The 26,150-nt window shown below is 41.7% G+C and overlaps 1 protein-coding gene across 42 annotated transcripts in view; it reads left to right on the top strand.

Annotated features, from left to right (window-relative positions):
* The window catches only part of NRXN1 (neurexin 1), a 1,213,652-nt gene that overhangs the window by 341,016 nt on the left and 846,486 nt on the right, over positions 1–26,150 (top strand). The window lies entirely within an intron of this gene.

Raw genomic sequence — 26,150 nt, forward strand, 5'->3', positions numbered from 1 at the left:
AGGGGGAACGCCGCGTGTTGGGGGAAGAGGCGGTGCTGGGGGTGGGATTTGGGGAAGGGATCCAATAGGGGAAGGGAGGGGGCGGAGTTGGGGAGGGGATTTTGGGGAGGGGTTGGAATGGGAGCGGGTTAAGGGCGGAGTCGGAGCGGGGCCAGGGCGGCAATTATTTCCTGGCCTAGGGGCAGCAAAATTATTAATCTGCAACTGGTGGGAGGGCATAACAAAAACTAACAGATCCTTGATTTATGTGACTCCATTGGCTGCCAGTCTGAAAATGGGAGAAGAGGCCGGGAATGGTGTCATGTTGCCCATCACTGCTACTGCAACCCTGGGGTAGGGCTGCTGAATTGCCTGTCTAGGGTGAGTGCAGCACCCCTACCATTACCTGGTTATGTGTTTACATTACAAGCTATGTGTTGCATCCAGAATTTGGTCCTTTATGAACAGCACACTGTGTTACATGCGGAACTGTTTCTTGGGGTAGATTTGGTCATCAATTTCTTCTTCCTTTGCAGAATGTACACTTATATCAACTTAGCCCAGACACCCATATCGAACTGGAAGCAGGGTCGGCTCTAGGTTTTTTGCCGCCCCAAGCAAAAAAATTTTTGGCTGCCCCCCGTCCCAGCCCTGGGCTCCTCGCCACCCCCCCCGCCGCCCCAGCCCTGGGCTCTCCCACACACACACCCTGCTGCCCCAGCTCTGGGTTCCCCCTACCCCCCCCACCATTGCCACACACACACACACACCTCCTGCCGCCCCAGCCCTGGGCTCACCCCGCCCCCCACCTGCACCATCCTTCCGCCGCAGCTCTGGGTCACTGGTAACTCGCTCCCACGGCAGGTCATTCAGCAGGAATTTTAGATGTGCACAGAACACTGACAGGATTGGTTCCCACATGGTTACAGAACTGCAGTAAAGTAGAACAATTTTCAGCTTGTGTGATTGGAGGATATCTGGATGCATATTATAAGACTGTCCTACATAAATGAGGAAAAGTTGAGGTGCCTTTATTATTCTTTTGTTCCTCTCTTTCTTTCTATGGGGAATTTGCCAATGCAATATCACTGTCTTCCTTTTAAACAAACAAACAAACAAAAGGCAATGGCTGTTGAAAATAGCAATTCCAGTCCTAATAACCACTGAGAAGCATTTCTTGCTCAATTTTATCCTACTTTTTCTACAGCAAGTTACAATGGATCTGTATATTTGATTTGGGAGAAATGAAGTAACAGCTGCCCAAACTGAGCTTGAGCACTCCTGAATTTTGAGGTGTTCAAATCTGGAAGGCAGGTGCTGGGGGAAGGGGGGGAGCACGGCAGCATGTATGCAGCAGCGTGTCTGGCGCTGCATGAAGCCAGACACGCTGGTCTGAGTGGCACGGTAAGGGGGTTGGTGGGTTGGAGAAGGGGTTGGGGGTTCTGGGGTGGGGGCAGTAAAGGGACAGGGAGCAGGGGGTGTTGGATGGGGCGGAGGTTCGGGGGGGGCAGTCAGGGGCAGGGAGAAGGGGGGGTTAGATGGGTCAGAGGGTTGGGGGGGCAGTTAGAGGACAGGCAGCAGTTGGATAGGCATGGGAGTCCCAGGGCATTGTCAGGGGACAGGTAGGCGGTGGGGTCCTAGAGGGGAAGTTGGGGCGGGGTCTCAGGAAAGGGGAAGTTGGGTACAAGGACCAGTGGGGCTTAGATAGGGGGTGGGGTCCTGGGGGGCAGTTGGGGAAGGGGTCCTGGGAGGGGGTGATCAGGGGACAGGGAGCAGGTGGGTTGGATGTGTTGGGGTTTCTGTGGGGGGCAGTCGGAGGGAGTGGATGGGGGCAGGGTGGGGCTACCCTCCCTCCCCGTGGAGTGTCCTATTTTTTGAATGTTAAAATATGCAATCCCTACTCACAGCGCAGCTCTCCATTCACAGCAGGCTACAGCATGAGGTCTCAGCTTCCTCACTCCCTCCCCCTCTTTCCTGTTGGTAGTGGCCAAGGGAATGCTGGGAAATGTAGTTCTTTCCCTGCTCCAGGGCTGGCTCTATAGGCAGGGAGCTAACCAACGAACTACAGCTCCCAGGGGCCCCTGTTGGTTCTCAATTGCCATGCTGGATCCCTGCCGCCCCTGCAAATGGGCTGCCCCAAGCACGGGCTTGCTTTGCTGGTGCCTAGAGCCGCCCCTGACTGGAAGCTACTGGTTCTAGAAGTTTTGTTGCTGTCTTTAATTACACATTTACAGTGCCTTGTGGGATGTAATCAAAGTACACACACAGGAATAAGATAAATATTCTTCTGTAAGCAGAGTGTAAAGTTCACACCTACAGCTCTGACAACTTGTGCACTGGACTAACTTCCAGCTGCACTGGGGTTCACAAGTTTCAATACAGTAGCATTAAGGAACAAATCTGGTTCAAATTTTCTTGTAAGAGGTAAAAGAAAGTATCCTGGTTAAAAGAGAAAACATATTGGCACATCATTGCTAACAAAACCGCTTGGTTTGGGAGAAAAACAAAGAACAGAATTCAGTACACTTGATGTTGGTTATTTATCAGTTAAATTCTGTGCATTGCATTTTGTTTAGTAAGCACAATTTTCTTAATCCACAGCTTTCAACTTGTTTAAACTCAATAATGCAAGTGTGCAGATTACACCTCGTGGGGTTCATGAAAATCATGGAGTAAAAAGTGAACATTGACAAGAGTAGTAGTGTGCTAGCAAGTACAGATCTTTCTTTCCCCCCACCCCCACTCCTTCAAAATCTGTTACCATCTACTGTATCTTTGACCAGAAATGACAGAATAAAAATAGAGAAAAGTGGCCTTTGAAAATATTATTGTCCTGCTTTCTTCTTATTCATTCTATGGGCCAAATCCAGCTTCTAAGTAGCATAGCAATCAATGACGTGTATAACTGGGAAACCGAGAGACATTCAGTTGAAAGGATTGTGTGGCGTTCACTGATCACTCAGTGGTGCTAAAGGTGCTTCCAAGAGATCTGCTTTATTCAGTGCCTGGTTCCAACTGGCTGTGCATAATAACAAGAGCTTCACAGTGCCTCTGTGCCCCTCCCCCTGATTCTTTCTGTGAAGTTCAGCCCTTAAAGGCACAGACCCCCCAATACCACATCATCACTTCCAAGCAAACTAAGGGCTTGTCTACACTACAGAGGTTACAGCAGCATACCTACAATGCCACAGCCATGCTGCTGTAACCCTGTAGTACAGACACAGACTACAGCAACAGAAGGGGTTTTTTTGTCACTGTAGTAACTCCACCACCACGAGTGACGGTACATAGGCCAATGGAAAAATGCTTTTTTCGACCTAGCTGAATGTACACTGGGGATTTAGGTCAGCATAGCTGCTGCATTCAGATGTAGATTCTTCATGCACCCCAAACACTGTAGCTATGTGGACCAAAGTTTTAAGTTTAGACCAGGCCTTAGTAACAAAATTTAAAAACCTAACATTAATAAAAACATACAATTAATAATAATCCATTACTTTTTGAGGTGCCCTGCACTGTCACTTGGACCTTGGGGACTCTCTGGAACATCAGCACTACTGCTGTTAGGAGGCAGCAAGTCCACTTGTTCTTGTGGCTCATGTCTTCAGGCTCTTTGTCTCAACCTGGTGAGTTGTTGCCTGTCTGTCATGTTGTCTGAGAGGATCTGAGACTCAAAGACCTTATTCTTTTTTGGACTTGGAGAAGGTGTTGACCATTCCTCCATGGTGTCTCTTGTATCAGCTGATAATCTCATATGGCTGTTTGGCAGCCTCTTGTGACGCCACTGTTGTTTACAGCCATTGTTTCCCTTTGGAGATGTTCAGAGCATAACTTTCATGAAATGATGGCAGGTTCCAGGATTCCCAGATCTTTTTTTTAAATTTTGCCTTACCTGCCACTTTATACATCTGTGTGTCCCCAGTGACTCTGACATTAGTTTGACACTGCAGACATTCTTGTTTTCTGTTTTCTATTAAAATGTCAGCTGATGACGTCCCATGCTTCATTGGTGCCATTTTGTAATTTAACAGTGCTAAACACAGATCAGAGTCTGACACCACAGTAGGTGCTTTATTATTTTGATACTGTATTCCACCATCATGTTGGTTTGGGTTAATAGGGACTAGCAATTATGTGTCTAAACTGCTTAAACCTATGCCTACTAAACTGTGGCCCATTGTCAAACATTACTATGTCAGGTATATCATGTCTCACAAAAACAGTTTTGATATACACAATTACTTATTTAGCTTTACTATCTTCTAGTAAGTATCAGGGGGTAGCCGTGTTAGTCTGTATCTACAAAAACAACAAGGAGTCTGGTGGCACCTTAGACTATCTGTTAGTCTTTAAGGTGCCACCAGACTCCTTGTTGTTTTTATCTTCTAGTAAAGCTATTTCAGGGAAGTGAGAATAATAGTCTAGGACAAGTACATATTTATTTCAGCCAACAGAAACAAGTCTATGCCTTCTTTGCTTGAGGGGTGAGGAGAGGACTGCAATTTTTCCTATGCCACCAACGTATGGGTTCTTTCAGTCAAGTGGGCTTGTATTTGTAGCATATGTGACAAGCGTTAACAGCTTCCTCGATGACATTGTTCATTTCAAGCTAGTATAAGGCCTGGTCTACACTGGGGGGGGGGAGGGATTGATCTAAGATACGCAACATCAACTATGAGAATAAAGTAGCTGAAGTTGACATATCTTAGATCGACTTAGAATTGCTTACTTCACATCCTCGCGGCACGGGATCGATGGCCGTGGCTCCCCCATCGACTTTGCTTCCGCCTCTCGCCGAGCTGGAGTTCAGCAGTTGATGGGAGAGTCATCGGGGATCGATTTATCGTGTCTACGCTACATGCGATAAATCGATCCCCGATAGATCATTCGCTACCCCCTGATCCGGTGGGTAGTGTAGACGTACCCTAAGAGATCTGTGTCCATTCTTAGATTTTTTTCAGTCCCTAAATGACTTTCATGTATGATCTTCAGGTATTTAAGATATTTTTTCTGTAAAATCCTAAGTTTCACCATCTTGGTGCCTTTCAATAAAATTCCCTCTAATACTGACAGCTCCCTCTTGAACTGATATTAGGGGATGCTCTTGCTGCCTTGTGCTAATACCCTTATTTGCTTCTTACAGGGTCTTGTCCCTTGCAGTAGCTCTGGTAATCATAGTCCACCTTTTTTTTCCACCAGAGTGACTTGTACAAAATCTAGCTCTGACTTTGCTCCTCTGCACTTTTGTCAAGTGCTCTAATGAGTGTGTTTGTATCCCCCAAATCTTTCCCAGGTTTGTATTCAATTTGAAAATCATGCACTTATAACTGAAAAAAAAAAATCCTGTATTTTGAGCAGGTGATGTTTCCTGCCCCCTTTTGGCAATAGCAATACGTGATTTATGGTCAGTTTCAGCTAAATAAAGACATGAAACTATTTACACCCACGGACTAAGGCCACAGCCAACTCCTCTGTTTGAGCCCATAGACACTCAGTTTTGTTTGTAATATGCTAGCTAAAGATTGATTAACTAAAAAAAGGAAATAAGACAGTTATTTACAATGTTAGAGCGGGCCAACACACACACAAATGAATTAGTCTTAGATGCCAAAAGATAATAGAAACTTTTATAATAAGCAAAGTCCATATGTCCTTTAGGGCTAACTCAGGCAAAACAGCTGGGATCTTTTGCTTATGCTTAGTGATTCTTGCTCGTTTAGAGTCCAGGCAGCAAAAAGAACCAAGTTTCTTTTTGTCAGGGATTTTTATCCCCTCCTCCCCAGAGCCTCAGCTGATGGGATGAGTTCATGAGCTGGTCTCCTCTTCCTGGAGGAGGTTAGGGGTGCAATTTAAAAAGTCTTTGTTCTTTTGATGTCTCTCAATAGCTCATTTGGTTTCAAAGGTCTTATTGTTCCACAGGACCTAACATCTTCAGTCAGAAGCTAGCATTTGCATTTGAGAAGACTTCTTTCCTCTTTGATGTGTTTACACAGTTACCAAGGTTCACAATGCAAACATTTGCTATGGCTTTATAACATGGGGTACAGATAAGCGAGCATAATACATGCAGCATCCTACAAGCTATTCATAACGTCTAAACACCGAACACATTCTTACAAATCTAATATCTATCTTAACAATACTAACATAAGATGAGCCAGACTAGTTTCCAGCTATGCATTTGTCAGTGCTCAGTGAGGTCTGGGGCCTTGGCATGAGCTGGCATCTAGTCTGCCAGTGCCACAGAGGCATCCATGGACAGCTTAATTTTGCATTTAGTCATAGTACCTCAGGACTGGGGCATCTTTAATTCCTTCAGTTTCTCTAAATCTTACGATTTGCATACAATGTCCATTGGATATCTTTATACAGTAGAGCTCTGTTTGCTGGATTGGATGGCTAGGTTTGGCACAAATTTCCCTACATAGTTCACTGTTCCAAGGAATCACTTGTTTGTTGGAGCAGGAACATTAGTGATGACCTCAGGCGTACTGTGGTCTACCTGTGCATGCTGAAATGTTAATTTCTGCCCAGGTAAGGTATTCCTATTACGTAGAGCTTACATTTTTGTTCAGCTTTAGCCAGCCGATATGGCTCTTTCCAGAACTGCTCGGGGAACCCTCTGGTCTGTTTCCCCCCAGCCCCCCCCCCCCCCCCCCCGAGTAAATCTGTGTAAACCTTTGTAATCTCTATTCAGTCAAAAATTGTTGTAGTTTCCTCTGAAACACTGTGGGTATCAAACACAACCCAAGCAGCAGTCTGCAGAAATCGTGTCTCCCAAAGGGGGTGTCGAACGTACGCAAAGGTGGGCTCTGTTTTTTCTAAAGGCACCTGCAAGAAACCTGCTGATGAATCAAGCCTAGAAAAGCATTTGGTATAAGCCATATACTTCCTCCCCTCTTCCCCTAAATTTCTCCTTCTTACTGGTAGTGGAAAGTGTTCACTTTAACATTTATTTGGGGTCTATATATAGGGTTCAGTCTTTTTTCCTAGAATGACCAGCAAGTGTACCCACTTTGTTAGTTCTTCTACTTACTAAATGATTCCCAGAGCAACAACCCTCTCCAGCTACTCTTTTTGCTTCTTCCTTAGGGTGAGGTCAGTTTTCCTCTGGGCATGAATTGTGGGATGGTTAGGCTGTTTCAGCTCTATTCTGTATTCCTACCTTTTGAAAGACATCCTCAAACTCTTCCAAGTTTTTTTGGACCCTATCCCCTCCAATTAGTTCACACTCTTGATGAGACCAAGGGCTTGACACATTTTTAAGTCATTAATGTTGTTTTCCTAGTATTATTACAAATTGTATCTTTTACCAATTTATTTACCCATATGTTTATTTCCCATACTCCATTAGTGAAGAGAAGCTCACCTCTATAAGCCCTTACCTGTTTACCTTCTTCTGCTTCTGGCTTTTCTTTCAGTGCTATTATCACTGTATCAACAGTGTCCAAAATCAATAAATGTCCCATTTGCTTTCAGGGTGATTGGCCATATATCTTGTGCTGCAACATTGTCTATTGTCCCTATGAAGAATTCCTTGGGCCAGTGGATCATCATCATCCTGTTTATCCATGTTTTGCACTCTCTTGGCACTTGCCAACTCTTGCAAAGTGAAGTAATCCATTTCAGTTTTGAAATTTTTTCCCATCTTCCAGGCATAGTCTTGGCTTGTGTTTGCCATGGTGTACAGCTCCATGTGCTCTTTTTCCTGGACTACAGTTCTGACTGCTGTGCATCTTTCAAGTCTCTTTCCTTATAGTGTTTTGGGGTTCTCTATCAAGTCTCAGAGTGAGAGCACTGTTGACCCTTCTTAAACTTCATTCTGTGCTGGGTGACATGTCAAGGGTTAATGCAGGGTCTTCCAGTAGTCTGAGTTGTTTGACTGTGATTCCAATCATGATTTGATTTCTTATCAGGGACTCTAACACCCCAAGATTGTCTCTTCAGCCTTAAGTCAGTCAAAAATTCTTCTATAGTTTTTCTTTCTTTTCTTTTCTTTTCTTTTCTTTTCTTTTCTTTTCTTTTCTTTTCTTTTCTTTTTTGGTACTGTTTAAAAACTTCTCTCATTTCATTTTTAAGTTTAGTGAAATTTTCAAATATTTTTAATGTAGTTTCATAGTTAGCCTCCTTTGCCTAAGTTAACTGGAAACTATTAAACATCTCAAGTGCTTCAGAGCCAGCTATTGTCAGAATTTATAAGGCTGCCGTCTGACTGTTTTCCTTTTTTCCTGGCAGCCATTGCTTCCAGATACAGAGAACAGCAGTATTTAAACCTTCTCCACTTGTCTTCCACATTTCCAGAGCGTTTCAAATCTGGTGGGGCTTTTAACTGCTCCATTATTCCACTTGGGGTATTTTCTTAATTTGTTTTACTCCTGGTACCATGTGGTGTAGTGCTTAAGGTGCTTTCAGGGGCTCTGTGTTATTCTGAGTGTGGTTCCAGCTGGCTGTGTATAAAAATAATAGAAGCTTCAGAGTGCCCTGCCCAGACTCTCTTGTAACAAAGCACAGCCCTTAAAAGCACAGACCTGCAATACCACAGATTGCATGTGCCAAAAAACTGCTATTACCTTCCCCATTATGTGTCAGTCCTTTTTGCTAAATATTATTAGGAATCATTGTTTCATTGGGAACTGTCCTCATTAAGTGGATTTCCTGATTATCTGTGACCTGATTAACTAGAATGTGCTCTACTAGTATAGGATGCAAAACAATGATCTGTGATTTTTTTTAATTGCATTGTTTTTCAATTTGTGAGGCTATCTTAGTTCAGGAATACAGGTCCTTCTATATTAGGCTGGTTTTCAATACCAGTAAGAGTTGCTTTCCAAAGGGACAGAATACCATAAAGTCTAAAGCACTTATTTCACAGGAACATGCATACAATCATTTTATTCATAGTTGGAGGAATAGGGAAAGACTCGTTTCCTTATGCTGATAGATTTTCATTCAGAACGTGGCATCTCAGAGCAGGTCTGTCCATGAGGTAGCATGTAGGTCACTTATAGTAGGGAGTAAAACAGGAAAGAAGGATATGAGGCAGCATGGTCTAATAGGTAGTGGACTGGGACATAGAAGACCTAAGCTGTTTTGGGGTGTGGAGAGAGGAGAAAATTGGGAGGACTATGGCTACAGATTTACAGTAGTGCTAATGTTGTCTTGGATAGTTATACTGTAAGATATAAAAACTATTTTAAGACCATCCTCAAAACACTGTTCTGCAATATCTACTAATATTATGTTAATGTTATGGAAAAATCAGGCTGGAAACTTCATCTGATGAGATAGTAGTTCCGAGAGAAGAGGTGTATATACTATGCTAGCCTGAGAAGCCTGTATTAGGGCAATGAAATCTTACTTGGAACCAGAATCAGGATAAGGGATTCATGTCTGTATATCATCCCAAAAATTGTATGTAGATTGCAGAAGTGAGCAAACTCAGACAGCCAAAGGAAGTTTGGAGAGCTGTGAACAGAAATACCTTCAGAAGATCATGAATATCCAGGGGAGGGACCAAGTAGGGGATGAAGCTACTGGGGGAATGATGAAGCAGAGGGTGTTGTCAGTGGGATCAAACAGGGAATTGAAGACAACATATGGTCAGGATGGAGAAACAGAAGCTTCCAAGAAATGGGTGTGAGAATAAATGAAATAGCCTGATGAACTGAAGTCTGGATGGAGATAATTAACCTTTGGAAAAGACAATTGGAAAAAAATATTGCTTACTGTAGGCTGCGTGGCCATGCCTCCTTGTCAGTCTCTGAGGGATGCCATGCCCCCTCGCTGTTGTAAACCTGTAAAGGTGAGCTCAAATTGGGGAATTAGCTTCATCTAGTGCTCCGGTCCTCCGGCCGGGCAGAACAGTATGGCAGTCTATGAGCCCTAGGCCCAGTCAGGGTGGGGCAGCAAAACAATGAGTAGGCTCTGGCCTGAAATCAGGGCAGAGCGGCTGAGCAGTCTATGAGTCCCAGTAGGGGTGAGCACCATAAAGTCTATAGACTCAGGTAAGGGTGAGCACCAAGAGAGACTAGGTAGAGTTGAGCACTAAGGGAGCCTATGAGGCTCTGGTAGGGCTGTGTGAGGAGCACAGGCCTCCTGGCCAAAGGAGGGGAAGTACTGCCATCCCAGGAGAGATTCGGGCACACCCAACTCCACTGTGTCACAGCCCATGGCCCTAACAGTGGCAGAGTGGCCCAAGGTCAGCAGGGATCCGCCCGCAACATGCTGACCTTGTATCAGGCCAGCTCCCAACCAGACTGTTTCCTGGTTTCCCTGGGCTGCTTCCTGTTCTCCCCCTCAGGTGTACCTGTGTCTGTTGTCTTGGGGAGTTCTGGCCAGTCCGGAGGTGGCAGCCCCAACAGCTCCTCAGCATCTCAGTCAGCTGGCAGCCCAGGGAGATCCAACCAGTGCCCTGGAAGCTCCTCTGCGAGCTCCAGCAGCAAGAAGGATCTCCTGTGGTGACTCAACCCCAACTGAGCTGCAGGGCCCACCTTTTGTACTTCCCCTTCCTGTCCCACCCTTCCACTTCCAGTGGGGTAGACGTGGCTCACCTGGTTCGGCCAACTAGGGGGAGTGTTATGGTCCCTCCCTGTCACTCTCCGAGGGAGGCCATGCCTCCTTGCTACACTTACTTTTAACATATATGGTGCACTTACACCTAGTGTAAGTGGGTGTAAATCCAATGATATCAATAGTTTCACGTGCATTAATCAAAGCTGAATTTGTCCCATTGTGAGGTCAATTGCATGTGCCATAGTCTATTAAAAAAATCCTGCTTAATGTATACTATTTTGCTCTCTGAGAGCTTGCTTTTATTATAGTTAAAAAGGAGCAGGGCATTTCAAAACATGTATTTAAATCTATTTACATAATTTACACACCTCAATTATTAGATACAGTTTCATACAGTAGAGTTTAGAGTCTAGCACAGAATGAAATCAAGTTACCATTAGAAAAAGAATAGTGTGTCAAAGCAGAGCATTTTATGCATTTTAATACAGCCAAATGCAAGGAAAAGTTGGGAACCAAGAATGCAAGATGGGAAACCCTGTGTTGGGAAGTAGGGACTCAGAGAAGGATTTAAGGTTCATTTTAGAAAATCACTTTAACATAATCTCTCATTGTAATGTTCTGGCAAAAAGTTAGAAATAGAAATATAAAAAAGGGGAATATCAAGTAGAAGTAGGGACGTGATCTTGCCTCTGTATACAGTATTGGTAAGACCACTGTTAGACTGCTGTGTACAGTCTGCTGTTCACACTTCACGAAGAATGAGAGAGTTCAAAGGAGGGCCCCAAAGATGATCAAGACTGAAAAGCAAGCCCTATAACATGAGGCTTGAGGAGCTCAACTTATTTAGCTTATCAGCAAGAAAGTGACAGATGACTTGATCACTGTGTATAGATATCTGGAAAAGGCACATGGAAAAGGTATCTGATAGTTCGTGGCTTTTCAACTGTGCTGATGAAGGCATAACAAGATGCAATGGTTGGAAGTTGAAGCTAGATAAATAAAATTTTTAGTTGTGGGCATAATTAAATATTGAAACTGCTTCCCAGGGAGGTGACAGCCTCACCATCACTTGGAGTCTTAAGCACAAAATTAGATGTCTTCTAAATAAAAAGAGAAGCTTTAATCCAGTTGATAGGAGAAATTCAACGGCTTGTGTATGTGTGGAGGGGTGTGTGTGTCAAGCTGGATGGTCATAGTGGTTTCCTCTATGAGTTGATCCCCTGTTCGTCCCCTTCTTTTGTGGGCTGTAGAGAGAACAAGATTGCCTGCATTACCCTTAAAGTGCTCAGAACTTGCAGCTCTGCTTTCAGATAATGTCGATAATCAAATTTCAAGCTTCAGGGTTTCAGCAGTTGCCTGTAGGTGTCAGGAAGGAATTTTTCCTCTCATACACAATTGGCTAGATGTATTCTAGTGGTGGGAGATGGGAGGTTGCACCTTCTTCTAAAGCATTTGAGATTATCCACAATTGGAGATGGGACATTGTTCAGACTGGGCCAGTGGTCTGAGGTGATACAGAGAATCCTCTTTCTAGATGGCTGGCTGGTGTGTCTTGCTCACGTGCTGAGGGTCATACTGATCTCAATATTTGGAGTCAAGAGGGAATTTTCTTCTAGGTCAGATTTTTCAGGGACTGTGGGTGGGAGCAATTGCCTTCCTCTCCAGTATAGGGTGCAATTCACTTGCTGAGATCATCTGGGCATATCTCACTTAATCAAATCCCTGCCATTGCAGGGATCTCTGGCATTGGTCTCTCCAGTTGTCTGCCTATTGCTCCTAAAGACTGAAATGCTGTAGCCTAACTAAAGTCATTGGACTTAATATAGGAGTATCTGGGTGAAGTTTAATGGCCTGTGTTATACAGGAGGTCAGACTAGAAGATCTAATGGTCCATCCTGGCATTAAACTCTATGAAACTGAGATTATTCCACATGTCTAATGTTGATACGGTTCTTTTTAAGCATCTGATCACATTAAGACACACAATAGGTTGTCTGGGCTGTCATATCCATTGATGTGCCCTGGCTGTGTAATGGGACACATGGGGGAGTTCATAGTAATAAGACAGTCTGGAGCATCTTGTTGTGAGTAACAAATGTAAAATTAAAAAATAAATACATTTAAAAATATCTACATCCTAATAAAACTGAAGTGGGCATGTTAAATACCTTTGGTTTTGGAACCCAGTCCTGCAAAGAGAACCACGTGAGCAGGGCTCTACTATTTTTGCCGCCCCAAACAAAACAAAAAAAAAGCCGCTCGGACTGCCGGAGCAAAAAAAAACAACCACTTGGATTGTGCCACCCCAAGAATGGACGGAATGCCGCCCCTTAGCATGTGCCACCCCAGGCATGTGCTTCCTCCACTGGTGCCTGGAGCCGACCCTGCACGTGAGTGCATCACTGAGGTCAGCCAGACTCTCTGAGTATGTTCACACCACACACTAAGCCCAGGCTCTGACTCAGGTTTGAGGCCAAGCACCCTACCCTCCACACACACACACACACATCATTCTGACTCAGGTCAGCAAGCACTCACGGCCTGGGTTTTCACAACCTGCTAGGGGGCTGGGTCAGAGGCAGAGTTGTGCTGTGACTCAAGTCCAAGCCCTGTCATTTTGCATCGTAGACACAACTCAAGCCACAGAACAGAGTCAGAAAGTAGACGCAGGACCCAACTCCACTAATTGTAAGCCCAGGTTTACAATGCATTGTGGACGCTCAAGCTGGAGCTTGGAAACACCAATTCCACAAGTCCGGGTTCCATGGACACAGGTTTAAAATGCAGTGTAGACATATGCTATATGGGTGTAGGGGTCTTGCTGACATGGTTCTCTTTTTAGTATCAGGACCTGGGTTTAAATCCTCTGTAGTGAAGGGATGTTGGAAGTTGTGATCACACCTGTGAAAGGGAAGAGGGTGAAGCGCAAGAATCCAAAGTTCACAGATTCAATATATTTTCTTATGCCAAACAGAGACATATCTGTATCTCTCAGTGGTGCGGTGTGTGCATGTGTGTGTTTCTATAAATCCTGTTAGTCATCATGCTTTAAGAAATCCACATTTCATTTGTTTTGGGGTAAATGACTGAGCTGAAGTGATTAGGCTCTTCTCTCCATGAACTGAATGTGTGATTGTGAATATCATCATCATCTGGACACATTTTAATCAGATTCTACAGGGGCAATAAGTTAATATAGTTTTATAATTGGATCCTTATGGAGTTGGAGAAATAGCCCTCTGCTATATAATGATCTGCTCAAAAGAACAGTTGTGGGACTCCTATACCTCCATTTATCATTTCAAATGGATTATATTTCTTTGTCTAGGGAACAAAAATTCAGTATAAGCATTTCAGTAAAAATCAATTGGAACCACTTGTTTTAGACCCTGGATTTTAGACTCTTCTTATCTAAATTGGTATAGTTCAGTCATATGTTCAGCTATTTTACATAAAAATTGGTACTTGTCCTCATCTCTTTTTACGTCCTGAATGCTTGGTTCTATTTAACAATAGATGCTTTTGTTGAATAACTGTGGCAGAAATTTTAAGGTAAACAAATCCTGCTTTACCCAGACATGTGATCACTGGGAGCTATACAGAGCATTATGTACTTGGCGCCTGGGCCACCATAGATATTTTGAATTGTTTCACTTTGTCAGTTTTGGGGGTATTTGAGAGGGCCTGACTGAGTTCTGGAGTTTTTTCTATTTAATTTTTTGGTACCAAAGTTTAAACCTAAAAGATAGTTTTCTGAAAGAGACAAAAGAAATAATTAAAGTGCATAAATAAGCACACACTATACTGCTCTGCGATTATAGACCTCAGTCCTGCAATGAGTGCTGTATAGTTGGGTGCCTCATAGAATCCCACTAGTCATAGGGGTTCTGTCCATGTGGAGCACATTGCAGGATTGAGGTGATAGTTACCATAAGAAACTAGTACTTATATATCCCCAGTACCATGAAGTTTCCCACACACAACACACCTATAGGGGGTTGATCTTGTCATTGGAGTCAATAGAAGCTTTGCTTTTTTGATTCATTAGGAGCAGGGAAAATACCAGGGATAAATCCACCCATCCAGTATGAACAAACTTGTTTCTTCATGTTTTTTAATTCAATTTTTTTTTAAATCTATTTTGTTTAAATATTTCTCTGCAGTATTGGCCACACAACTTTAAACCCATTGTGCTAGTGGCCCAGGTATTAGAAAATGAATGACTACAAACAGAAAAGAAACCTTGATATCCAGATAGTCTGGTTTCATTCCTGAAGTTGAGCAAAATCCCACAAGAAAGCAAACCTTAGTGATCAAAAGTAAATGAATTTATTTTAATGATCTCAAGGGTGTTAGCAACACAAGCGAGCAATACCTTTATATACAATATTGAAAGGGCCAGATCCTTATGCATGCTAAGTAGCATATTGCTTTAAGAGTAATCCCATTTATTTCAGTTATCAACTAATCATATATTTAAGCATTTGGGGGTTTTTTTTGAGCGGGTGGTTTGGGATGGGTTCTGGATTGGTGTCAGAGCATTCAGTAACTGTCAGGATTGAGCCCAAAGTGCCTGATCCAGAGCCCATTGAAGTCAATGAAAGTTTCCATTGGTTTCACTGATCTTTGGATTAGACCTAAAATGACTGAGTGGTAGAATGTGGTCTAAAGCAATCCTTGAGCATAAAGAACACTGTAGAAATTACCGGACCATTTCATAACTTCAGTTTTCAGAAAGACTTTCTAATTGATTTAAATGGGGAAGATCTGCTTAAAATATGATGGTATGATTTGGCTCAATATTATTTAAATTGCATTAAGACAATGTGGAACAATTTATAAAAGACCACGGTAAATTTAATTTGAGCTGAAGTGCTGATATTTGCATAATTAAGTGTGACTGAAGATGTTAGGCTAGTAAAGGTACTAAATAACATTGCACAGAAACGTATTTGAAGTGCCACCAAATAGGCTTGTATAGCTAGTGTTTTTTAAGATATAGAACCAAATTTACTTTTTTTGAAAGTTTGTCATGTTATTGCTTTGCCTTAAAGTTCAATTAACAGGCTGAAGCAATATGAATAAACACACAGTGTACTGTTTCAGTTTGAACTAGAAAAAAAACTTGATACTCATTAGATCAGACACAGGGCTTTTCAGATGTGTACTCTTTAAAAAAAAAAAAAAAAAAAAAAAAAAAAAGGATTCTTAGTTGGTGTGCTTGCAACTGCAGGCTTCCCTGTATTGAAGTCTGGACACTGCCAACAAAGTTTTAAGTGATATGTACTGGCTACCCAAGCAAAATTGTTTGGAAGATTTCCTTTCCTTCTTTTCCCCTTTATTTTCAGGAATAACTTTTACAAAGAAAGACCTTCTTGTTTTAGCATTGTAATTCCTGGCAAGTTGCCACAGCGGTGTTGAGACACCTATTGATGTTAGCTATTCAGCTTTCAGTTAGCTATTAATAACTTTGTCAAATGTAGTACACATATATAATATAAATAAATAAATATACACCAATTATTATTAAATTGATGTAGTGCCTTCAGTAATTCCAGATAATGGATAATGGATTTTTGTATAGGTGAAACATAATAGGGAAGATTCATAATAGATGATGAAAACAACAACAACAACAAAAAGGAAATAGTAAGCAAAAGACACATAAAGACAATGTATTTTGTTACTGAATGGAGGCTGGGGCATCATTTCAGTAAACATCTGTTTTAGAGCTTTTTGTTGAAAGATTGGGATTGTGACTATATTATTTATGGATATTTCTAAATAATGCAATCTCTAGACTATTTTTTCCCACTTAATGTGCTGATTATTTCTTGATGGTTTTAAAATGCATGCAAATAATTTATAGCTGAAACATTTGGGAGCAGTGTTTGAAACAGGTCAGCAGTTAGATATAATTTTTTGACCCAATAGCTTAGAGGTAGGGACAAATACTGATTTCTCTCAGCAGGTGCAGAGCTCAGTCACAACTCCATACCATTTGGCTCTCTATCCACAAAGAAGTAAGCAAATCCTAGAAGGAGCAGACCCTTCTGTGTTGGCCACAGAACTGTTCTGCAGCAACCCCTATTCGGCCCCTTCTCCTGGAGCAAGATCTAACAGAGAGATGAGTCGGGTAAGATTTACCATCGTCTGGGATACAAGTCCCAGTATGAGTATGAATATAGATAGACCATATCTGGAAGGAGACAGTAGACTTCCTTTCTGCAAGCCTTCGATAGCCATGTTTAACAACAGATATGAGACTAGGATTACCTATATGTCCTTAGAATAGACTTTAAGGGACATTGCCAAAATAAAATGTAGTTGTTTTGAAAAAAAAAGTTAAAAGCAGTTGCAGGTACTATGTCATCTTTAAAACTAAAATAACATTCTCTCCTGTTTTGTGAAAGATCCACACAAACAAGGCAAACTGACTTCTTGACAAATTAGGGAATATACTGACTTACCTCAGACTCAGTATGAATGCTAAAGTAGAGGAAGGATGGACCTACAGCCGATGACCTGTTTGGCTCAAGAAACCAAAGACAAAAGTTAAGTTCTAGCAGGCTTATACTGAATTTGCTGGAAAATGTTGATTTATAGCATCCAGTATAAATTCTGCAATGTGCTAGCAATATTTTCTTTATGACAAAATTCAGAATGCTGTCCCTGATTTATTGGTGTGTATGTCAAAGAGAATGTTATTCCTTACATGATGTTCATCCATGCAAGCAAATATTTCATAGTCATTAATTTCTTAGAGTTCTTCAAGATTTGGGTGGATATGTGTGCATAGGGAGAAGCAGGCTTATTAAATTGATCCAGACATGGCTGCTTGCTCTTGAGTGAATGGTAATGAGGCATGCTTGTAGATGTTATTTCAGATTGAAGCTGAGTATTCTGAATTGTCACTGAAACATCTGTAATAAGTTCTGGATGTTTGCTGCATCTGGAAATCATTCTTATATGCCTGGTTTCATTAGCAATAAGGTTCTTGTGATGTGATACTATGGAAATAAGACAGGCAATTTTGAGGATATAGTGTGAATGTTTGTTTCTTTTCCTGGTTTGTATTTTTGAAGACTTACTTTAATTCAATAACATAACAACAAGCCTAATTAAAAGCATCCTGTTTAAAGGAGCTGAAAGGAACTCTTGTTTTAGTGGACTGCTTGCTTACTTATGCATTCCTTTGAGATGCATAACTGCTATTTAAAACCAGGAATACCATTAGAACTGAAAATGTCACAAACCACTAGAAACTTTTGAAGTGCATGCACCATCTGGTGCTTTTATTTATTTATTTATTTATTTATTTAAAATACAGAATGCTGGTTAGGAATGAGCCCAGATTTATGCCCTAAAATAAATTAATTCCCAGTTACATACAATAGAATGTAAAAGCTTTTTGCGGGACCCAAATATGCAAATAGGATGTGGACCCCTAACTTTTCTTAGTGCTTTTGAAAATCTGTCTTTGTTTTATAGAATTTCTTTTAATCTGTGGGACAAAGTTAAAATAAATTAAAGCTGTGAGAAACTTGATCTAATTTCACATCCATGATCTACTACATGGACTCTCCCGGCCCAATTCTGTTCCCTCCCCTTTCTGTCCCCTCCCCATCCTCCACCCATTGATTGTATGCCAGTGTGACTCCATTGATGTGAATGGAGTTACTTCTAGTTTACATTTGTGTAAACTAGGCTTGCATCAGGCCCTATGAGTTTCATAAAAAGCTTGTCAGACATTCCTGTCTTTCAGAAGCCTGCAGAGAAGATCAGTTGGCTTGTCGTTGAATAAAAAACGAATAATACAAACGATAAAGCTTTATCTCGTACATGCAACAGCTATGTCTTGCTTTCAAAGGCAGACGGGGAATGGAATTTTACTATACATTGTTTGAACAGTGTATGTAAGATGGGGAAGATGGTCTCAAATAGTAAATAATTTTATGTAAGAAATGGTGCCCCTAGCCTCTGTTTGTCAGTGGGTGGAGATGGATGGCAGGAGAGAAATCACTTGATCATTACCTGTTAGGTTCACTCCCTCTGGGATACCTGGCATTAGTCACTGTCAGTAGACAGGATACTGGGCTGGATGGACCTTTGGTCTGACCCAGTATGGCCATTCTTATATTCTTATGTTCTGAGGTTCTGAGCACTGAAATGACCCAAAGATTAGCTGCTTCTGAACTGACCCAGAAGAGGCTTAATTTTCATGCTTGGGAAGACCTTCCTAATCCCAACTGCTTTGCTGCATTAATTGTATTACCATAGGCTATGTACTAGTTAACATTGTCATGCTTCAGGGTTTTTCTTAATGCAGTAGAAATAGGCATTGTTTCTTATGTAGTAACAATTGCCAATCCATCTGGTAGTAGGTGAAATAAGAATAAGGTGATAGGCATGCATTTCATGTCAATTATCACAGTTATTTTATGCCTCCTTTTTCTCCAGTGTTTCCTACTCAAGATTCAGTGAAACAACTCTGCTGTTAGTCAATTAATTCAATCCCCTCCCATCTGTACACCAGTATTTATTGTTCTTTCTATGCCCTTGTTTCAGCAAGGAAAGAAAGCTTTTATCATTGATTATACAGATTCCCTTAGAAGTGTGTGCGGTGGGAGATACTTTACAGTGACAGCCCAAACATTGCAATAGCTTTGTTATAGTATGCAGGCCCATATCCTGTCTCTGGAGTTCTGTGGCCACTTTACAGTGAACTGCTGGGTGACTCTGGATCTATATCCATCCCTGGGACGATCTCCCCGGTATAAGGGGATCCTCTGGTGTAAAGGCAGCATAGTGACTTCTATGTCACTCCTCTCCCTGCTGCTGGTATAGTGGGTGTGGCTAGGACTAGGTGGTGTGTTTGAGGCATCACACTGAACTTGTGGTGTAGGCACCAGGGCTGGCAGGCAGCTATTGCAATTTAAGCATTGCGGACTGGTCTAGAACTCAGCCATCCCAGGAATGGGGAGCACGAAAGCCACATTGGTGCTCTTTCTCTGTGCTGCTCAGCCATAGCAGGGATCGGTGGAACAGTGTTTGAACTCATAGCATGCTGTGTAATCCTTCTGTTTAAGAGTCCACTCACTGCCTTCTGGCTTGAGGTCCTGCTGTTTAGGAGTACACATTACCACCCTATCCTCATGAGAAATTTTGTTATTGTAAAGTATAACCTTTAATGCCAATGATAATGGAGTTTATCTTCTGTGGCAAATTAAGTTCAACGTTTCATACACTAAATTATCACCCACATTGTTTTGACAATTGCAAGTTATAAAAAGGGTGAATTATTCTCATGAAATACAGTTCTGTTTTCAAATATCTCTGCACCACCAGGGATCCTAAATTGGTTTTTAGTCTAAGTTCTAATTTCACTGAATGTAATGCTTTGTCAGTGCCTGGGACTGATATTCATGATATTTATAGCTGGAGAGGAGTGACACTTGTTAAAAGTTTTACTTCCTTTTCTTAAACTTCAGATATGGGCTGACTTTAAAAAGGAGTATGTGTTAGTTATGAGATGGTTAAGTATTGGACACCGTTAGTGTTTCATGGTATGCAAGGGTTTGGAGGCGTTAGCATTTTTAGCAGTTATAGGGAAATTAAAACTCAAATATATTGTTGCAGTTTGAATCTAAATAGTGAGTGAAGGGGGCTCAAGGCTTTTTAGAGTGGAGTCTTTCAAGTCTTTGAAGGTGGAAGCACTTAGCATGGCTCTGCTGTATTTCCCAAGATTGTAAGACTGGAGAATGATATGTTTTGCATAGAACTACTTGCAAAAACATGTGCTACTGGTTCTTCTGCAAGTATTACATAATCTTTTAAATGCAAATAAAGTGGGTGATTTGTATAGTCCACACCTGGTAAATTACATGTATATTGGGTATGATGATGGATGAAAAGAGGGAAAGGACCCTCAGAAGATAAAAGTATATTTAAATTCTACACAGAAAAATGAACCATTTTGCCATTGTGCTCAGCCTTCACCTATCTATCCATTCATCCTCAATGTATTCTCCATCTTCGAAAAGGTACTTTGGTTTTGCTTCACTGATTGCCAGAATTTTGCATTATTGGGGATGATCTGGTAACTGGGTAGAAGGAATAGCATCTCATAGCAGTACCATTCATACTGCAGAAATAGCAGATTCTTACCAACTCTTCTGAATGCAGATTACAATAAAATGTCTTATCACGCTGATACTGAAAGAAGACAAAATTCCAATAACAGGTTACTTTAAAGTCTAAATTCTAGCATCCCTTCAACCCCTGCTGCTGATCATGAAGGATTTAATTTGCCCTTTGGCTATTTTCAGTGGAATTAGAGCATGGATTGTGCAGTTCGGGCATCCATAGATGGCAATAAAAAGAATTATTTAACCTTGACTAAGGTTAATTTAGCTCTTGGAAATATTGTTAGGTGGTGTAAGAGAAATGTCTCTTCAGACTTTATCTATCACCTTCTTTTGTGTGTGCATGTTGGACTGGAAAAGCTCTCAACTGTTAAATTATCTCCAAATACATTATTGTTTACAATTAAAAATGTAAGAATAATACAATTTCCCACTCTAATTAGTAAATTACTTCTCTTCAAATACATCTTATCCAAAAAAATCGAACTCAGATTTGTAGATATGTGTCAATTTCAGGATAACTGCACCTGTATTCCCTGCTCCATGGGTCTCTCCAGGAGTGCCCAGTCAGGTCTCAGGTCTCCAGCCATCACCTGTCTCTGGGCAGGGATCCTTCTCTCACTCCCTTCTGACCAAGGGTTTTAAATCTGTAAAGCACCCAGCCTTATGCTGTGATATCCCCAGCAAGCCAATCTGCCTAATGTCAACACGTGTTGCTTTCCCTCCAAGAGTTATTAACAATGTATTGCCAGCAGTTAGACGTTACCACACAGCTCTTTCTAAGAAAGCACATTTCTTCTTAAAGGTAAAAGCATTTCAGAGAAAACATATACAAGAATAAATGTTCTTGTACATACGCTAAAAGCTTAGCAGCAGTCAGCCATCAGTCTTATGGGGCCTTAGTAGGTCAAAATTTTTATAACTCTTCCATAAGAGCTTGGGTACTTCTTGGACAGAAGGTCCTGTCCATTTGGGGGATCAGAAAAGAGGCCCAGAGTTGGTTTAAACCCAGCCTTTTTAGATCAAAAGTCTTTTTTTTTTTGCCAGCTGGTCTCCAGAAAACATAGTTTGAACAAATATATGCACGCTTCCCCAGGGGAATGGTACCTCTCTGGAAGTGTTTACAACCTGAGTGATTCACCTGAATCACCTCTCACTGTTTTTAGTTCCTGGTGGAGTTATAGCAACCCTCTCCCCTCGCCTCCCAAAGTTGCATACAATCCCTTGTCCACAGTTATATATAAACTTCATACATTATGGACCCCAAAGATATTACATGGGATTGTAATGCATCACAGTATGTAAACAGGAGATTAAATTAAAACAATGCTCCTGCACATAACCAGAACACATTTTTGTTCACTTGGCTCCTTTAAAGTACTTCAGAATTGATTTCACTCTGGTATTTCCTATAGCTGGTATCTGTACTATACTATGGCAAATGTTTACTTTTTATTTGACTATTTGATTTATCACTTTGTCATTTCTATCTGATATACTAAATGCACAAGGCGTGAAGATCTTGTCTGCTGAAGGTGGCTGAAATCTATAGCTGTAGCTGTTGTAAGCAGAGTCAGGATGAGCTCTACCCTGCCATCTGGTGGTGAATTATGGTGAATGTGGAAAAGAACTTCAGGGGCAGATCTTGTTTGCATAGGCACGCCCACCCCACCTAGCATGAGCCCACGGCAGCCCAAAATGGTCACTTTGGCAGCTGTGGGATCCCTGGTTTCTCTGTTATTGGGGCAGGAGAAATAAAGTGTTGTTACCCTGATTATGTGAATCAAGGACAATGAAACTGTTTTATGACAGAGGGTCTCACCATCACCTAAGTAGCACTTGCTAGACAAGGGACATAGGTTCCAAAACCCAGTGAATTGAGAGAGGTTGTGGGTAGGTATGTGTACCTGAGAGTATAGGCCCCTTTTGAGGGTCTGGAACACCAATTGCCCTGCCTCCTCTCTCCACTGTTGAATAGCAGAGCTAATTTTGATTCCATTAGGAGTCTAGATAGAGGCTGCTGAGCTGAATTCACTTTGGGCCAATGGTGCATCAGCACTGGGGCTCCCCTGCTACAGCTGAAATTGCTAAAATTACTGAGCTGAGATCACTGAGTGCTGTGTTAACTAGTGGGGGGGCCTGGTCATACCCTTTAAGAGGATTCTGTCTCTCACTCTTGTACAGAATTACTTAGTGTTAATACCCAGTGCTGAATAGCTAATACTAATAGTCCTCAGTGGCCTCAGACAATTACCCATTTAGAATTATTAATGCCTCACTGGCTGGCTGCTGTTGTTTTTTTTTTTTCTTCTTCACTTTCATTTTCTGAATGATGTAATTGTCTCCTTGCCTTTGGCAAGGTCTGTGGTGGGGAAGTGAGAGAGAGGAAAGAGATGGGAGGAAGAAAATGGTCTCAACAGGCCTTTGAAAGGGGGCAGAATTCTGAGTGAATATTGTAGTTGATCATGGTGTTGGGGAACCTTTACTGGAGTTAATGGATGAGAAAATAAGAGAATAAAAGCAAGGATATTGAAAATGCCTTCCAGCTGAGAGTGCATTGATAGGTTCTATATTTTATTTTAGAAAATCATTTATAGTGCAGATACACAATAGACAATGGTCTGGATCTCAAGCTTTATATTTTTTTCTTCTTAAAGCTCATTTGTGTGTGTGCATGTAAGTATATAAACTAACTGAGAAATGGGGAAGCTTTTCATCAAAATATTGTCTTTTTGTGGAAATGTTTAGATCAGCTCTAATTTTTTTTATTTATAACATATGTGCATATAGATATTGCAGGGGGCATCTAGTGTGCCACTGTCACATTTCACACTGGATGTTTTAATTAGTTTTAGTTTTATATATTCTTCATCATGGATTAAGCTGGAGTTTACTTAAATAGACAGTAAATGCCATTTTCATAGAACCTAATGGCCCGAGACAGATGGAGTATGAGAGAGAAACAGATTGCTACATCAGTGGTATAGGACTGACACTGACCTCAGCTGTCTCCTACGAACTATGGTTGCTCAGAGGCCTGTCTTTTCCTCCAACATGGCACCTACAAATCCTTTTTCAGCAGCCTTGAGCTGTGTAGTGAGCCATCTTGGGTGCCCTCACTGTGGAGAATTTTCAGTCTGCTCTGCAGACAAAATTGATCATATATGAGGTGATTTTCTTCTGGGACCATGGTAGCTATATCCAAGATGGAGTGAACAATCACACTATTTTTTGCAGTTTCACAAATTGAAGGTCTGAATTCTGAGTGGTCTGTCCTGTCACCTGCAGGCTGGACCCTTTCCCCCAATGACCTGTCCACTATTCATCCTATGATGCACCATTTTCTGCCCTCTTGGTGACAGGGGTGCTGGAACAATTTGTATAGTGGGGGTTCCGATGATGTAAACCGTGTATGTGATGTTTGTTATTACTACTTCAAGCCAGAGGGTGCAGCAGCACCCCAAACACCCCTAGTTTCAGCACCACTACTTGGTGAAAAGTCGGAATGCATCATAGAAGTCCCTAGCAGTCAGGGCCGGCTCCAGGCACCAGCCCACCAAGCTTGTGCTTGGGGTGGCACCTGGAGGGGAGCGGCGCGGCGCGATGCTCCGGCTCCGGCCACCGGGGAGAGCGGAGCCGCAGTGGGTTCGCCGCCCTCCCATGGCACTCTGGCCGCCGGGGAAAGCCGAGCCACAGCCGGCTCGCCGCCCTCCCCTGCTGCGCTCAGGGAGGTGGGGGGCGGCGGGAGGCTTTTTTGCCTGGGGTGGCAAAAAAGCCAGAGCCGGCCCTGCTAGCAGTAGTGCATCATTGGAGATATAGACCACCTGGAGAGCCAAACCATCGAGAACAATGAAAGCATAAGAAACCTGAACTGCATCTTCTGTGAGGCTCTATGTTACCATTTTAAATTGCTTGAATATTTCTTTTTTTGGGAGTTCAGTTTTTGACAAAATATCACAATTTTTCATAGGCTTTTTTGGCCAAAAATTTCCTTTTGATGGAAAAACTAATTTTCCATCTAGAAACATTTTGACAGAAAACCTTGAACAAGTCTTATCAAAAACAAAACAATTGAAAATATTGGAACATATTTTGTTTTTTCAATGAAAACAAAATGTACAAAAATTTAGACGAAAATTAAAACTTTGTTTCCCCCCCTTGTAAAAATGTAGATGAAAGTTAAACTTTTCCAAACCATCTGTATTTGGATCCCAATCATTTGATCTTCAGACCTGACAGTTCACTTAGTTTGAATAGTTAATGCATCTTTGGGACAATGGAATAAGATCAGATAGTATTATTTGTCAGAATTGTTGATGACTAAACTGTGGAAAATCTGGTAGGGGTAAACATAGCCACTTTAAGATGGCTTTATTCATTTTCTCTAAGATATCCTAAGCAATGTGCTAGACAGTTGATCTTCCCTGAGGGTTCCCACTTTTGAAGTCCCATATATGCATAACTGCTTGGTGAGACTAAGGTGTTATTGACTACAGTGTGGTTAGTACACAGGAAACAATCATTCAACATCTCCTCCACATTGGGTCCTGACTGAGTGGTTCCCTTTCTCTCTTAACAACCAATCCTGCATGCACTCCATATGTGAAACTTCCTTTGATTAAAACATGAAGCGCTCATAGGTTTAGGACCCTCACCCCCAATAGCTAGAGAGATACTGTACCAAGCTATAACCTTAATTAAGGTAGAAGTGAAATGATGCTTTTTTGCAATAGGAAGGCTTTTGAGGAATTGGGAGGAACTATAATTGCTTTCTTAGTTGAGGATTATAGTTATATTATAGTTTCTGGATTTAACTGAATTAGTCTCTGCTACTAGATTACAGCAGTGGTGAGAAATTCCTCCTCTTATCTTTTGGCAACCCAAGATATTTTCTTCCCTGGAAAATGTGGACCTTGCCACTATTATCCATGCCTTTTTAGGGAGGGCAGAGCAATGAGCATATTATACATATTTTCTTTGCCCTGAACTGGCTGCTAGTGCTCATCAGGGACCCATCAACACCTTGAATTACAAACCATAAATGGTCTAGAATACAGTTATTTTAGAGACTGCTTCTCCCATGTACCCCATTTTAGTTCTTTGAAGAAATTCTTTGGCTGTCAGTTGCCTGGATGGTACTTGCAGGAGCTGGTTGTAGGACATATTCAGTTGCAGTGCACTGGGTTTGAAGATTGCTCCCACTGGATGTCCTTGAAGCTGGAACCTGGGCATTTTAGAGCAAGATGCAAGGCCTAACACCCAGGTTGTTAACTATCTCGATGTGGAATCCCCTTGGCAGCAAATCTTGTCTGGTCACTCCCCAGTTCTTTCATTTCAGTTATGATTTTGTTACTGCAGATGTACTAATTATATGTTCCCTATATAAGCGAAAATGCTTCGTTCTCTAGCTTGAAATTATGTAAAGAGCAGTCATATACTATAGTAATATGTACTTCAGAAACCTTTATAGTGAATGAACTAGTTAAGGAACACATAATATCTCTTCATGCTGTG

This window comes from Chrysemys picta, chromosome 3 (genome assembly GCF_011386835.1).
Source record: "Chrysemys picta bellii isolate R12L10 chromosome 3, ASM1138683v2, whole genome shotgun sequence".
Lineage (NCBI taxonomy): Eukaryota > Metazoa > Chordata > Testudines > Emydidae > Chrysemys > Chrysemys picta.